A 13060-nucleotide genomic window follows, 5' to 3' on the forward strand; every position below is an offset into this window, starting at 1 on the left:
TCACATATGATTAGTAAGACATTTAATTATTGACCCTACACACTCGTCAAAAAACTGATCAGTTAATACTTATTCCAGTGAAGCAATTGATGATTGACTTGTGGAATAAATTTCTGAAAAGACTGATTAAAATTCCTTGCCTCTCTTTTATTGCTGTGTTGCATAATCCTTTCACCCACTCTGTCCAGACTTTTTCAGGACTTGAATGGAATTTGCCATCTTATCTGTCTGTAACAGATGAGAATTTTGCTCAGATGGTGGATCTTTGCATATTCCTTAACCATCTCTTAGTACTTGACTGAGATGCTTGTGGAACTGAAGGAGGTTACTTTCTTGATCAGGGAGAATGGTGGAGAAGGGCAATGGGTAAAGGTTGTGGAAACAACGTATGAAAACACACTTTTTCAAAATACTGTCGTGGCTAAATTTGCAGAAAAAGGAACATGTACAGATTGAAAAAAAAATTAAATGCGGGTTTTTATGTCATTATTCTAAATCTTCGCTTATGTTAATAGATATCCATGTCCATAGTGGGCAGCATGATGACACAGCAGTCAGCACTCACAGCGCCAGGGACCTGGGTTTGATTCCCAGCTTGGGTCACTGTCTGTGTGGAATTTGCTTGTTCTCGCCATTTTGCGTGCATTTCCTTCCATAGTCCAAAGGACACACTGGTTAGGTGCATTGGCCATGCACCTAAATTCTCTCTCCGTGTACCCGGACAGGTGCAAGTGTGTGCCGGCTAGGGGATTTCCACAGTAACTTGATTGCAGTGTTATCTTAAGGCTACCGGTAGCACTGATAAATAAACTTTACAAACTATATCATCCTGTCACAGGAGTTGGCATTCTATGGGATTGTGCCAGTTGTTAATGCTTTAAGCAAGAGCTATAGAAATTCAGAAGGAACAGGGTAAATAGTATTTATGGCATTTCCCCCAAAGAGTAGTAGGAACATAAAAAAAATAGCACAGATAGTTCAAGTCAAAGGTAAAGGCACAGCTGAAAAGCACTGATCAATAAAGGCAGGGGGCCATAAGGCAACTCTGCTAGGAAATCTCAAATCTCTTAACCCCTTCCTTAAAAACCGCAGCAGCTTCAACAAGTACACACAAACTATTAACAATAGAGCCTAATCAATGCCCAAATGTTCTGCAACTTGCCACCACTCTGATCTCAGTTCGCAGACTTGAGGTCACCACGAGTGCTCCCTTCAGTCTCCATATCTGACCCTATTGAGAATCTTTTCAAATAACAACTGTCAGTTCTTGATGAGAAATTGAATAGCTATCTCAGCTCAGTACAGATAACACAAAACCCTACGATCCGTGCCCAAACCACCCATGAGATCTCATAACAGATAACTTAAAAATGATTGATTTCATTTTTAAAAAATGCGCTTGAAATGCTTTGTGTTACATATATCCACATTGGACATGTGAGGGTGCTGTCTCTTCACTGTTGCCATATAGTCAACACTGTACTGAAACTCAGACATTGTAAATGCTGTGATCATTTGCCACCCAGGTTTGTTTTCTAACTGTCCTCAGAGAAAATACTTACCTTCGATTAATGTAAAACCAACTTCTTTATTACTGTGTAAAAGTGTACATTATATTTGAAATAATGGTAACACTGGTAGTTAAAGGTCGCACAGCCTAGGAAGGGTTGGACAATTCTGGAGTGCAGACAACCAAGGCAGAATGTTACCCTCCCCCATCACGCATACACATGCGTATTGCGGCAGAGACTACTGGAGAAAGAGCCATGAACCAAGGAGCACAGAAGTCTTTTGTAACTACCTTACTACTAGTCTATGCTGAGATCAACAATACAAGATAAACCAGAAAACAAACTTAAACCTGGCTGTGTATTTATAACGGATAAACAGAAGAAAGGCATTATTAAAAGAAACTTGCAAACATTGTCTGGAATTCTCTGTCCATTCCTGCCACTCTCAGCGAGAACGGAGAATTTGGCGCTCAGCCAAATCTCTGTTGACTGCAGCGGGACCAGAAAACCCCATCTGCAGGTGAGGTCGGAGACTTCCAGCCATTGTATGTCATATTTCCATAACGGGGGAGGGGTTGTGGGGGAGTGAAATTGTTTTTTTTTCAGTGACTTGAAACCCATTCTCAGCAGACCAGCAGTTAGTCCCACACCATACTCAGTGGAACAGGAATTGGGGTGCTCTGTAAAGTGTGTAGCTGCTTCATTATGACTGCATTTCACACCAATTCAAAAGATTAACTTCATCGCCAGAATACTTCCCCATGCTATTTTACTTGAAATGGAACATATTTCGGTAAGAGTGACCTGCCCTGACCCTTATCAGTTTGACAGTCAGATTATTTTATCACCCAAGCCTCATTTACATTCTGCCAATCAACTAGAAATCAAAGGGATGTAATTTCTCTATCACTTTTCATGGTCCGAAGATGTTCCAAAAATACTTTACAACCACTGAAGTACTTTTGCATTTCCTGTTTTGGGCAAACATAGTGTGCACAGCAAATTCCAACAAAGAGAAATTTGAGAATGACCAGATAATTTGTCCGAGTGATATTGGTTGAAGAATAAATATTTCTCAGGAGATAAGAGGGAATTTTTTTGTTCCACTTCAAATGTGTGCCATGGGAGCTTTTGTAACTAACTGTGATGTCAATGGGGTCTTAGTTTATGATTTCACCCAGAAGACCTCTGACAATCTTGCACTTTTTCAACACTAGACTGGAGTATCAGACTAAATGATGTGCTTAAGTGTCAGAGTGGACCTTGGACTCGCAACATTTCACCACTGAAATTCCAATGTTTGGTCAATGACAGGAATGTAAGTAGTAGATATCGACAGGGTTCTTGCAGTTGGGAAAGTGGGTGGAATGTCAAGCAGCAGAAGTTCTAGTTGATTCCTGTTCCTCTGGGCCCCACTAAAAAAAAGTTCAACACTTACCTTTTCTGGGGCCTCCTCGATCTACAGAACAGCTTTCACTTAGCCTGGCACTTGTGTCAGGTATTAAAAGGATTTGTGTTTCTGAGTGAGATACAATAGCAAAAAAATCTTCTTCTAAAGTTTTAAACGAAAGTTAATAATGCAACATATTTACTATAATGTTGGAATTATCAGGGGTGATTTTGAGCTCACATTCTCTGTCTGCTGGAATGGCAAAGTGTGCTCAAAATCTGGAGAGCGCTATTTGCACCGGCAAGTTGCCAAGTTCCAATCTTCCTGGTGCCTCGCTGGTGGAGTGGTAGGAAACCCGTCGCAGGACAGCAGAAAGTTCACTGTAACATGTCATCAGTGAGCACTCTCTCTGTGACTCCCCCCACTGCTCCCCCACCAAACATTTAGTGCCTGACGTCACACTGGAGCCATTTAGAACAGGTCCACATAGCATAAGGCTAGCACCTTCACCTCTGAGGGGGCGTTCGGAGGTGAGCGTTCAGGCAACCAGCACCCTCCCTGGTGTGCACTGCTCAAGTGGCACCAGGGAGGACTCGGGGAACATAGATAAGTTCAACTCGAGGCAGGGGATGTGAGTCCCAGAATTGCCATTTCAGGAGAAGGGTTGAAAGAAGTCACTTGCAGACCCCACCTTCCCTTCATGTCAGGGCCTTAAAGGGGTTTATGAAGGCTGGTATGCAGGCAGCACTTCCTGTATCCTCCTTCCTGTGTTCCGTCAATAGTGAGGGCTGACAAGAGGGGGAGGGGGAGGGACGTAGAATTGTCATTCTCATACTCCACAGGGAGGAGGCACTGGGTGAGCTCAGTGGTTCTCCCAAGCTTGATGGCACGAACATACAGAGTGGGGGGTCTGTAGGTGAACAATGTGAAATGCATTGCCAAAAATTCAAAACAAAATGGTGACCTATATACACTACTGCCTATATTCACCTGCGTCCACTAAGTGACTATGGTTTCTTTATCCTCCTCAATCTCCCACTAGATCTAACTGTATTCCTAGGATCCACAGCTGAAGTTGAGGTGGCCTGTTGACTTCCACGCCCCTTTACTTGATTCACCCTGAAAACATAATGGTACCTTTGAAACATAGGAATAGGTGGAAGCCCTTCGAGCTTGCTCTGCGATTCAACACGATCATGGCTGATCGTCCAACTCAATAGCCTAATCCTGCTTTCACCCCCTAACCTTTGATCTCATTCACCCCAAGTGCTGTATCATGCTGCCTCTTGAATACATTTGATGTTTCGCCATCAACTACTTCCTGTGACAATGAATTCCACAGGCTTACCACTGTTCAGGTGTAGAAATATCTCCTCACCTCTGTCCTAAATGGTTTATCCCCAGACTGTGACTCTTGGTTCTGGGCTCCCCTACCATTAGGAATATCCTTCTTGCATCTAACCTGCCTAGTCCTATTAGAATTTTACAAATCTGAGATTCCCCCCCTCATTTCTCTGAACTTTGGTGGGAAACACTTCACTTTTCATGCTGGAACTAACACTCTGCCATTTTTTTTGGAAAGATTTCACCCATCATCTGCTCAAGCTGGTATCATCTCAGTGGGGAACCAAAAAAATCTAACTACCACAGCTTGGAATGCCCAATCTGCCCACTCTGTGCATGTTAATATATTTACACTTTTCACTTCCACCGCTTAAAATAATATTCACATTTCAGACAGGAGTCTATTTACTGTGAACAAAACTGGCACCAAAGCTACTGCCACCCACTCAAAGGAACATCACACCCCTGGGTTATATTCAGCACTGGAAAATTTCAAACTCTCGATTCCTTTTACACAAAGCTTTTACGCATGAGCAGATAAAACAGTGACAATGACAGCAGTTGGAGATTGATGTGAACACAGGAATCAAACTTTCCACTTTGTAAATTGTTTTGCAAAGGTTTTGTTTGCTTGCTTGACAATTAACTTACACAACAATCACACTGAAAAAGTTTTGGGTTATGGTACACTTCAGTTTTGACCGTCTTTCTTCGTTGCAGTTAAAACATTGCCTGTTTAAAATACTGCCCAAACGATTCTAACAGATCTATAACCTAGTACAGAGTAGCAGTTGCTCTGTTTATCCAGAGCAGATTATGTATATCAAATAAAAAATTGAATCACAACACATTTTATTTTGCAACAGAAAAATAAATACTGCCTCTGCTATCAAAAACAATATTGGATCATCTTAAATTTCCCTCTGACGTTCTACAATGTAATCCTTTTTACACGTGGGGGAGTTCCATGAATGAGTCTGAATTAGCGGTTTTCAGTATTTCCTGTGTTAGAACTCCTTTCAAATAATCGCTCATGAGGTAAAACAACAGCTCAATCAACTGCACAGAAACACTTCTTGTAAGATCGCAACTGGGGATCTCCTATGTTGGAGTCAGCCGTCTGTCAACAGAACTCATACATTAACTGGAGAAAATTATTCAACCAAATATCTTTCTTCCCTGCAGGAAAAAGGTTGTACAGATTCCACAACTCCAAAAAAAAATGAGGAAAGAGATAGGGAATGGAATGTAATCTATAAAATTAGGTCGGAAGTTTTACTAACCTGGCATTGCCTAATTTTATTCTCCTTTACCTACCATTTTCCTCTGCATGCCCTCTGTAAATTCACTACTTCTTCTCAAAACCCAAAAAATCCAAGCTATTTTCTATCAAAATGTGTGTAATGTGCTTCTTATCAAAAGTCCCAAAAGCAACAGTTGTACAGAACGCTACACTTGATGTGAATATGAAGAAACCCACAAATACGTTTTGATTACATAGATGAGAGAGGATGATTTAACTTTCACTTGTTACACTTAGTCTGGCAAAGTATCATGAGACTGAAAAAGCGATGCCAAAATCAAGTGTGGCTTACTCGACCAGTTGCGTTAAACTCTTTCTGTTAATAGGTAATGATTTGGGTTTTTTCAACAATGTAACTCCAAAGTACAATTGACAAGAAGGAATCTGTCAGGCTGTTATGAAGCCACCTTCAGAAGGTCGTCTCACGTTGTTTTGGCTGCACACCCAACAATCAGCGAGTCGATTATTTTACTTTGTGCCCTTCAATCTTGCTTGTCAACATTGCAAAGCATAAACTCATACTCTATATTGTTTTATGGCCAGAAATGATGGCCAGAATTTCTAATATGTGATGACAATGGACAAGGCTCTACGCTGGAAACTTGAAGTGAGAAAATTATCTTTCATGGGTGCAACTGGGTCAATATTTAATCAATAGGTTTCCCAAATAGTTGACCATCACTGACCAGTCAGAAAGCTGTACAGACACAAAAGCAGAGCTCATAACAACTGCTTCACTATAATGAGGCCCTTCTCTCAAACTCTTACAATTTGGCATAGGAATGTGAAATTGCTGTATCATGAGAGCTGCATAAGAAGTCTCACAACACCAGGTTAAAGTCCAACAGGTTTATTTGGTAGCAAAAGCCACTAGCTTTCGGAGTGCTGCTCTTTCGTCAGATAAGTGGGGGTTCTGTTCACAACCAGGGCACATAAAGACACAAACTCAATTTACAAAATAATGTTTGGAATGCGAGTCTTTACAGGTAATCAAGTCTTGAAGGTGTAGACAATGTGAGTGGAGAGAGGGTTAAGCGCAGGTTAAAGGTATGTATATTGCCTTCAAACAGGACAATTAGTGGAATTTTGCCAGCCCAGGCAAGTCATGGGGGTTACAGATAGTGTGACATGAACCCAAGATCCCGGTTGAGGTCGTCCTCATGTGTGCAGAACTTGGCAATCAGTTTCTGCTCAGTGACTCTGCATTGTCGTGTGTCATGAAGGCCGCTTTGGAGAAGGCCTACCCGAAGATCAGAGGCCGAATGCCCGTGTTTACCCCAACTTACTGTGTTTACCCCAGTCCAACGCCGGCATCTCCACATCTTGTCAGAACTGAGGCAGAGCAGAAATTCCACCCATGATTGCGATGGGGACTTGGAATCAGCTATTTAAATAGGCAATGTGGAAGCATAGCTGCAACATCCCTCAGAGACATCAGGGTGAGGGAAAAATTAAACATCAAATGGAGGGATTGATAAAGGAGAATGAGTAGGTAAGGGGAAGGGATTAATGAAAGGGTTTGTGAATGGGGGAGGTAGTGGTGTTGGGGAGGCCCTGAAACACTTGGAGGAGAGGCAGAAGCTAGATGAAGCAGCAGAAGATAAAAGGTGCTACTGCTTAAAGAACTTGTGGTAGCACGGGAAGAAATAAGCAATCTGATTGAGAAGGCTGGCCAACAGATCAAAGAAAAAAGTTGGCACAGAATAGGAGACATAGTAGAAAGGATGCTCTGTTTGGAGATGGGGAATAGAATCCCGTTAAGAGTTTGGTGAAGTGAGGCAGTCTAACCGTGAATGCAACCTATTTGACTTCTACAGCACAGAATGGGCTTTCAAGACATCACCAGAACAGTCAAGGTAAACTAGCTTCCTCTGACTCTTCTTTTCAAATGTATGTGTTTTTGTGTTTATTACGCCAGTGGTATCAGAGGAGTCGGAGGGAAAAATAATATGATATTAGGATGTGAGGATAATAATACAGGAATCACTTGGAAATCTGGAGTTCTGTTTTGTAAAGAATAATCATTACACATTGGGGCCTATCTTGGGTGTCCTGAGATGGGCAAAAGGGCTCACAGTGTCATCCAATACCATTTTCAGTGCTTATATTCAAGAAAAGTTGTTGCGGTGTTAGATGGATCTAGTTGTTCACTATAAAACATGAATCCATTCCCCGTTGACCAAAAAGTCTTCAAACCAGTTGGTTTATCCCAATTGGATGCTTTGACCATTCGTCTTCAGGTGATTATCAGGAGAAATGACTGCTAACTGACTTCCAGAGATTTGGGAAGTCATTTATCCAGGAGTCATGTTTCACTTCTGACTAAATAGTAGATATTACAATCAGAAACCAACATACGTTGGAACAATGGCATGGTGGCCCAGTGATTAGCATTGCTGCCTCACAGCGATTCCTGGCTTGGGTCACTGTCTGTGTGGAGTTTGCATGTTCTCCCAGTCTCTGCATGGATTTCCTCCAGGTGCTCTGGTTTCCTCCCAGAGTCCAGAGATAGGTAGATTGGCTGTGCTAAATTCTCTCTGTGTATCCAAACAGGTGTCGGAGTGTGGCGACTAGGGGATTTTCACAGTAACTTCATTACAGTGTTAATGTAAGCTGACTTATGACTAATAAATAAAACTTTAACTTGGATGACTAAATTTCACCTCAATTTGGCCATTTTCTCTCCACCTCGTCACAGATATCTGCACATGTAGGTGAGAGGCTTCAGAATCAAGCTGCCTACATATCTCTGGGCAATGCAGTCTGCTGAGTGGTCATTCAGAAGTATTGAGATTTACAGCTGCCTCAGTCCAGAAAGACACATGATACCACCAAGATTCCAAGTACCACTGGCATCATTAGTCTTGGAAAATATGCTAAATTACCCCATTAAGATACCCCTTTCTGTAATGAGTTATAGAAAATGCTTAATCACGTATCTATTAACTGTTATCAACTTCAAATGGTAAAAAAAAAGAAATATTTACACGTTGGATGCTGAAGGAGCACACAGCTCTCACAGCCAATGTTGTGGGCAATCAGCACGCACCTCACTTCACTTCAGTCGTACCAATAGGAAATAAACTACGTGGGCAGAATGTGGAAACCCTGCGCACGGGCGACGGTCAACAAAATGTCTCATGGGCTGTACTCAGAACTCATATGGCCCTTGGCCACAGGTTGCCCACCACCGGCTGAGAATGTTCAGGGTACTGATTGACTATAACCTGTTTTATGCACCAAAATATATCTTAATTCACAATTCCGCACTTGGAAGGAACTGCAATAGTTCCAATTTTAAACTTTCTGTAAACATATATGGCTACATACTCATATACATAAAATCTTCATGCAAAAGCAGAATGCTGCAGATGCTGGAAATCTGAACAAGCAACAGAAGGTGCGGAAAATACTTGACATCTGTGAAAAGAGAAACAAAGTTTCAGATCAATGGACATCTGTCAGAACAGTAAAAACTTACAGACATAACAGGTTTTAAACGAGAACAGAGGCAGAGAAAAAAGAGGTGAAAAGAACAAAAGGGAAACGCTGTACAGGAAAGATTAAATGACAAAAGATATGTTGACTTGAGACAAAAATAAATTGTAATGGGACAACTAAAGAAATAAAAAAAATAGATCTAGTGAAGGTCTGAATGGCTATAAGATCATTACCCATAGCTGTTGACCACAACAGAAAAAATATAAAGGAGAATAAAATGCGGTTAGGGGTTCCAATTTGAACTCAATATTGGAGACAATTCTTCCAAAAATATTCTAACTGTCAAATTTATGTAAAAACTGGAGTAAATCATGCTGCTTTTTTCAGCGGGAGTTTCAAAATAAATCTCCTATACTCTGTGCACTGCAGAGTGCACTAGCATGAACCATGCTGAAAATCAGTGGGCAGGACCTATTCCCGCTGGAGAGGCCAGCAGCATAGCGCTGAGCTGGTCACTGCGCATGTGCCGATCTGTCAGAGCCGAGATTGGCGCATGTGCAGTAATCCCATTCTGCCAGCCTCCTGATCACTGGCCAGTCCCGTGACCCCGCATCATTGCCCATCCTGACACCCCCCACGGCCCAGTTGCTGGCCCCCTAAATGTGTCTTCTAGCCAACCTCAGCCACACACCCTCCCCGCCGCAAAACCCTGGCTTGCCTCAATCTCCTGACGCCCCCCCCCTCCACCCCACACACCACCACCACCACTGCAGTCACAACACCCCTGGCAGGCTGATGTCCCCTTCCACCTCCCAAATCTGAAGAAGAGCAAAGGGTCCTTCTATTTCTGGACCAGCACCTTTCTTTAATCAATAATTCTGCCAAGAAAATGTAAATGGTCATTCATTTATTTTTGTTTGTAAAATGTTGCAGTGACAAAATAGCTTCCACATTCATCTGCAGATCAATGAAAGTAATTTGCTGTGTGAAGATGTTTGAGATTTTTCAGTGTGACGAAACATTAGAAAAATGTATGTAAATGTTATTAATAGATACAGAAGTACAATTTAACATGGAAGTCATAGCATGCACCCAATATATGTGGCAAAGCAATAAGTTAATTTAATTCAGACACAGATAGTTTGCCATGTCTTCATGGGAACCCACCCAAACTGTGATCTGGCAAAGATTATTTCATATAAAACCAGATCAGGCGCAATGCAATGTGTGAAAATCTCCTTCATAAAGTGGCTGCAGCTGGATCATGAATTTAAGCTTGAGTTTGTTTAACAGTCAACGACTTGTGAAAGAACCAGATATCATCAGCTGAGAATTGAGTGAATTCCAGCTTTTCCCCTTGAAGGCATTGTGAACTACAGTGGCTAGCGTGCAGCAGTAAAATGCCCAGCAAGACTATCAATAGCTGGATGAGCTGCCTGGGTAGATTTCCCTGACAATGACAATCCAATTTTGTCCCTTCATTGTGGAGGGTTGCTGAGGAAAATGGCATGGGGAAGCCTTGTGTCAGTCCCGCCCAATCCTTCCCTGTCGGAATGTGTGGACGCCTTTCTATTCAGGCCAGATTTCAATTGTGCACTGATTACCAATGTTGGATTTCTCTTCATGAACTTCTGTGGCCCACCGAGAAAAATTAACAGGACCAACTTTTGATGCTTTTGCTTGGCACAAACAGGATCACGGCAACATAAAAGTGACTTTAGGCCATTCACAGTCTTGTTGGCCCTTAACTAGGATCCACAAGACAACTGACACAGCCATCTCCTCCAGGTGGATGGTCAATTGGAGTCTGCAATTTAATATCCTGTGAAATGGATTGGGCAACTCGGCACAGAATGCAGCACTCTTCACTTACTTGAGATGTTTAACCAGCGATTTTAAAGGCTGCTCAACCAAATCTTGGACTTTTATATTTTATGAGGCTAGAAGAAATCATAGAAACCTGAATTATAAAATCCTGTAGTGCAGAAGGTGGCCATTCGACTCATCAACTCCGAACTGACCACAATCATACCCAGGCCCTTTCCCCATCACCCCATAATGCCATGCATTTACCCTGGCTGGTCCCCCTTTCTCAAAGGGACAATTTAGCATGGCCAATCCACCTAACCTGCACATCTTTGGAGTGTGGGAGGAAACTGGAGCACCCAGAGGAAACCCAGGCAGACACTGGGAGATCATGCAAACTGCACACCGACAGTAACCTGAGGCCAGAATTGAACACAGAGTCCCTGGCGCTGTGAGGCAGCAGTGCAAATTGTTTAGTGCATCTGTGCATAACCAATGCTATTGATATTCTAGGTGGTTTAGAATGATTGTCTAGCATAAAATGTCAACATGTTGGTGACTTGAGGTACACAATCTATAGTAGAAGTTAGTGGTGGGTCACGTAGAAGAGTTTGGCATTGTGTTGTGAAGTGCTATCACGTCAAGGACTCATCCAGGGTAAACCTGAAGGATGAAGATCTTTGTATGCTCTGAAGTGGAGGTATGGTGGGTTGGTATCATGCACCACCTGTGATTCCCGTTCCCTTGACTGTATAATTTGATTATTCCCATAGAATAAGGAATTATAGCATCTTCAGGAAAGCTCTAAGGCAAAAATGTATGTAGATAAAATATCAGTGATGAAAAACAAAATTCCAGTGTCAGGAATTTAGATGATCTTTAGCATTAGATTTTTGGTAATTCGTTCTTAGGATATGAGCATTACCCATTCATTGCCCATCCCTGAGGACATTTAAGAGTCACATGTAGGCCAAACCGGGTAAGGATCACAGGTTTGCTTCCCTAAGGGACATTAGCAAACCAGATGGATTTTTACAGCAATCGACAATGGCTTTTCATTCCAGATTTTTATTAAATTCAAATTTTGCCATCTGGTAATCGACAGTGGTTTCATGGTCATCAATAGACATTCAATTCTAGATTTCTCGTAAATTCCACCACCTGTCGTGATGAGATTTGAACCCAGATCCCCACAGCATTACCCTGGATCTTTGGATCACTTGTCCAGTGACAATACCACTACACAACTGCTTCCCCTAAAATGAAATATAGTATAGTGTAATCAATCTTAATGATACCCTATTCTTAACAAGTGAAACTATTTCTATTTTATAAACTGGTTTAAGGTGAAGACACAATGAAAAATTATTGACAAAGTTTGTGGGATGTAAGATGCGCAGAAAGTGTAATTGTTGTAACCCAATTATGGGCTGAATCACTCCATGGTAACCAACGGATCTATTCAGATAAATTTTCACCTGTACCAGTTGTGGTTATTAACTAGAGTGGATCATTATGTAATCCATTGAAAATCAGGTGACTGGTATATATGATTGAATGGTCTGTTTCTTGCAATGGACCCCTACAACTGACTTGCATTTAGTACTTTTAATACAACTGACATGGAATGATATATCACCATCCGAAACAGCATAATTCAAGGAAGATAACATTTTCAAGAAAAGCTTCCCATTTAATTACTTTAGTGATAGTGAAAATGGTTGAGAGATTCAAGTTTCTAGGTGTCTAGATCACCAACAACCTGTCCTGGTCCCTCCAGGCCAATGCTATTGTTAAGAAAGCCCACCAACGCCCCTACTTTCTCAGGAGGCTAAGAAAACTTGGCATGTCTGCTATGACTCATCAACTATGACAGATGCATCACAGAAAGCATTGTTTCTGGTTGTATCACAGCTTGGTGTGGCTCCTGATCAGTCCAAAAAAAACAAAAACTTCAAAGGGTTGTGAACAAAGCCCAGTCCATCACACAAACCAGCCTCCCATCCATTCACACCGTCTACACTTCCTGCTTCCTCGGAAAAACAGCCAGCATAATCAAAGACCTCACGTACCCTGGGAATACTCTTTTCCAACTACTTTCATTGGTCTGAAATCATGTACCAACGGACTCTAGAACATTTTCTTCCCTACTGCCATCAGACTTACTTTGCATTAATCTGATCTTTCTCTACACCTTAGCTATTTCTGGAACGTTACATTCTGCACTCTTTCTTTTCCTTCTCTATGTACGGTATGCTTTGTCTG

This window comes from Carcharhinus amblyrhynchos, chromosome 19 (assembly GCF_965287045.1).
Source record: "Carcharhinus amblyrhynchos chromosome 19, sCarAmb.v2.hapA, whole genome shotgun sequence".
Classification (NCBI taxonomy): Eukaryota; Metazoa; Chordata; class Chondrichthyes; order Carcharhiniformes; family Carcharhinidae; genus Carcharhinus; species Carcharhinus amblyrhynchos.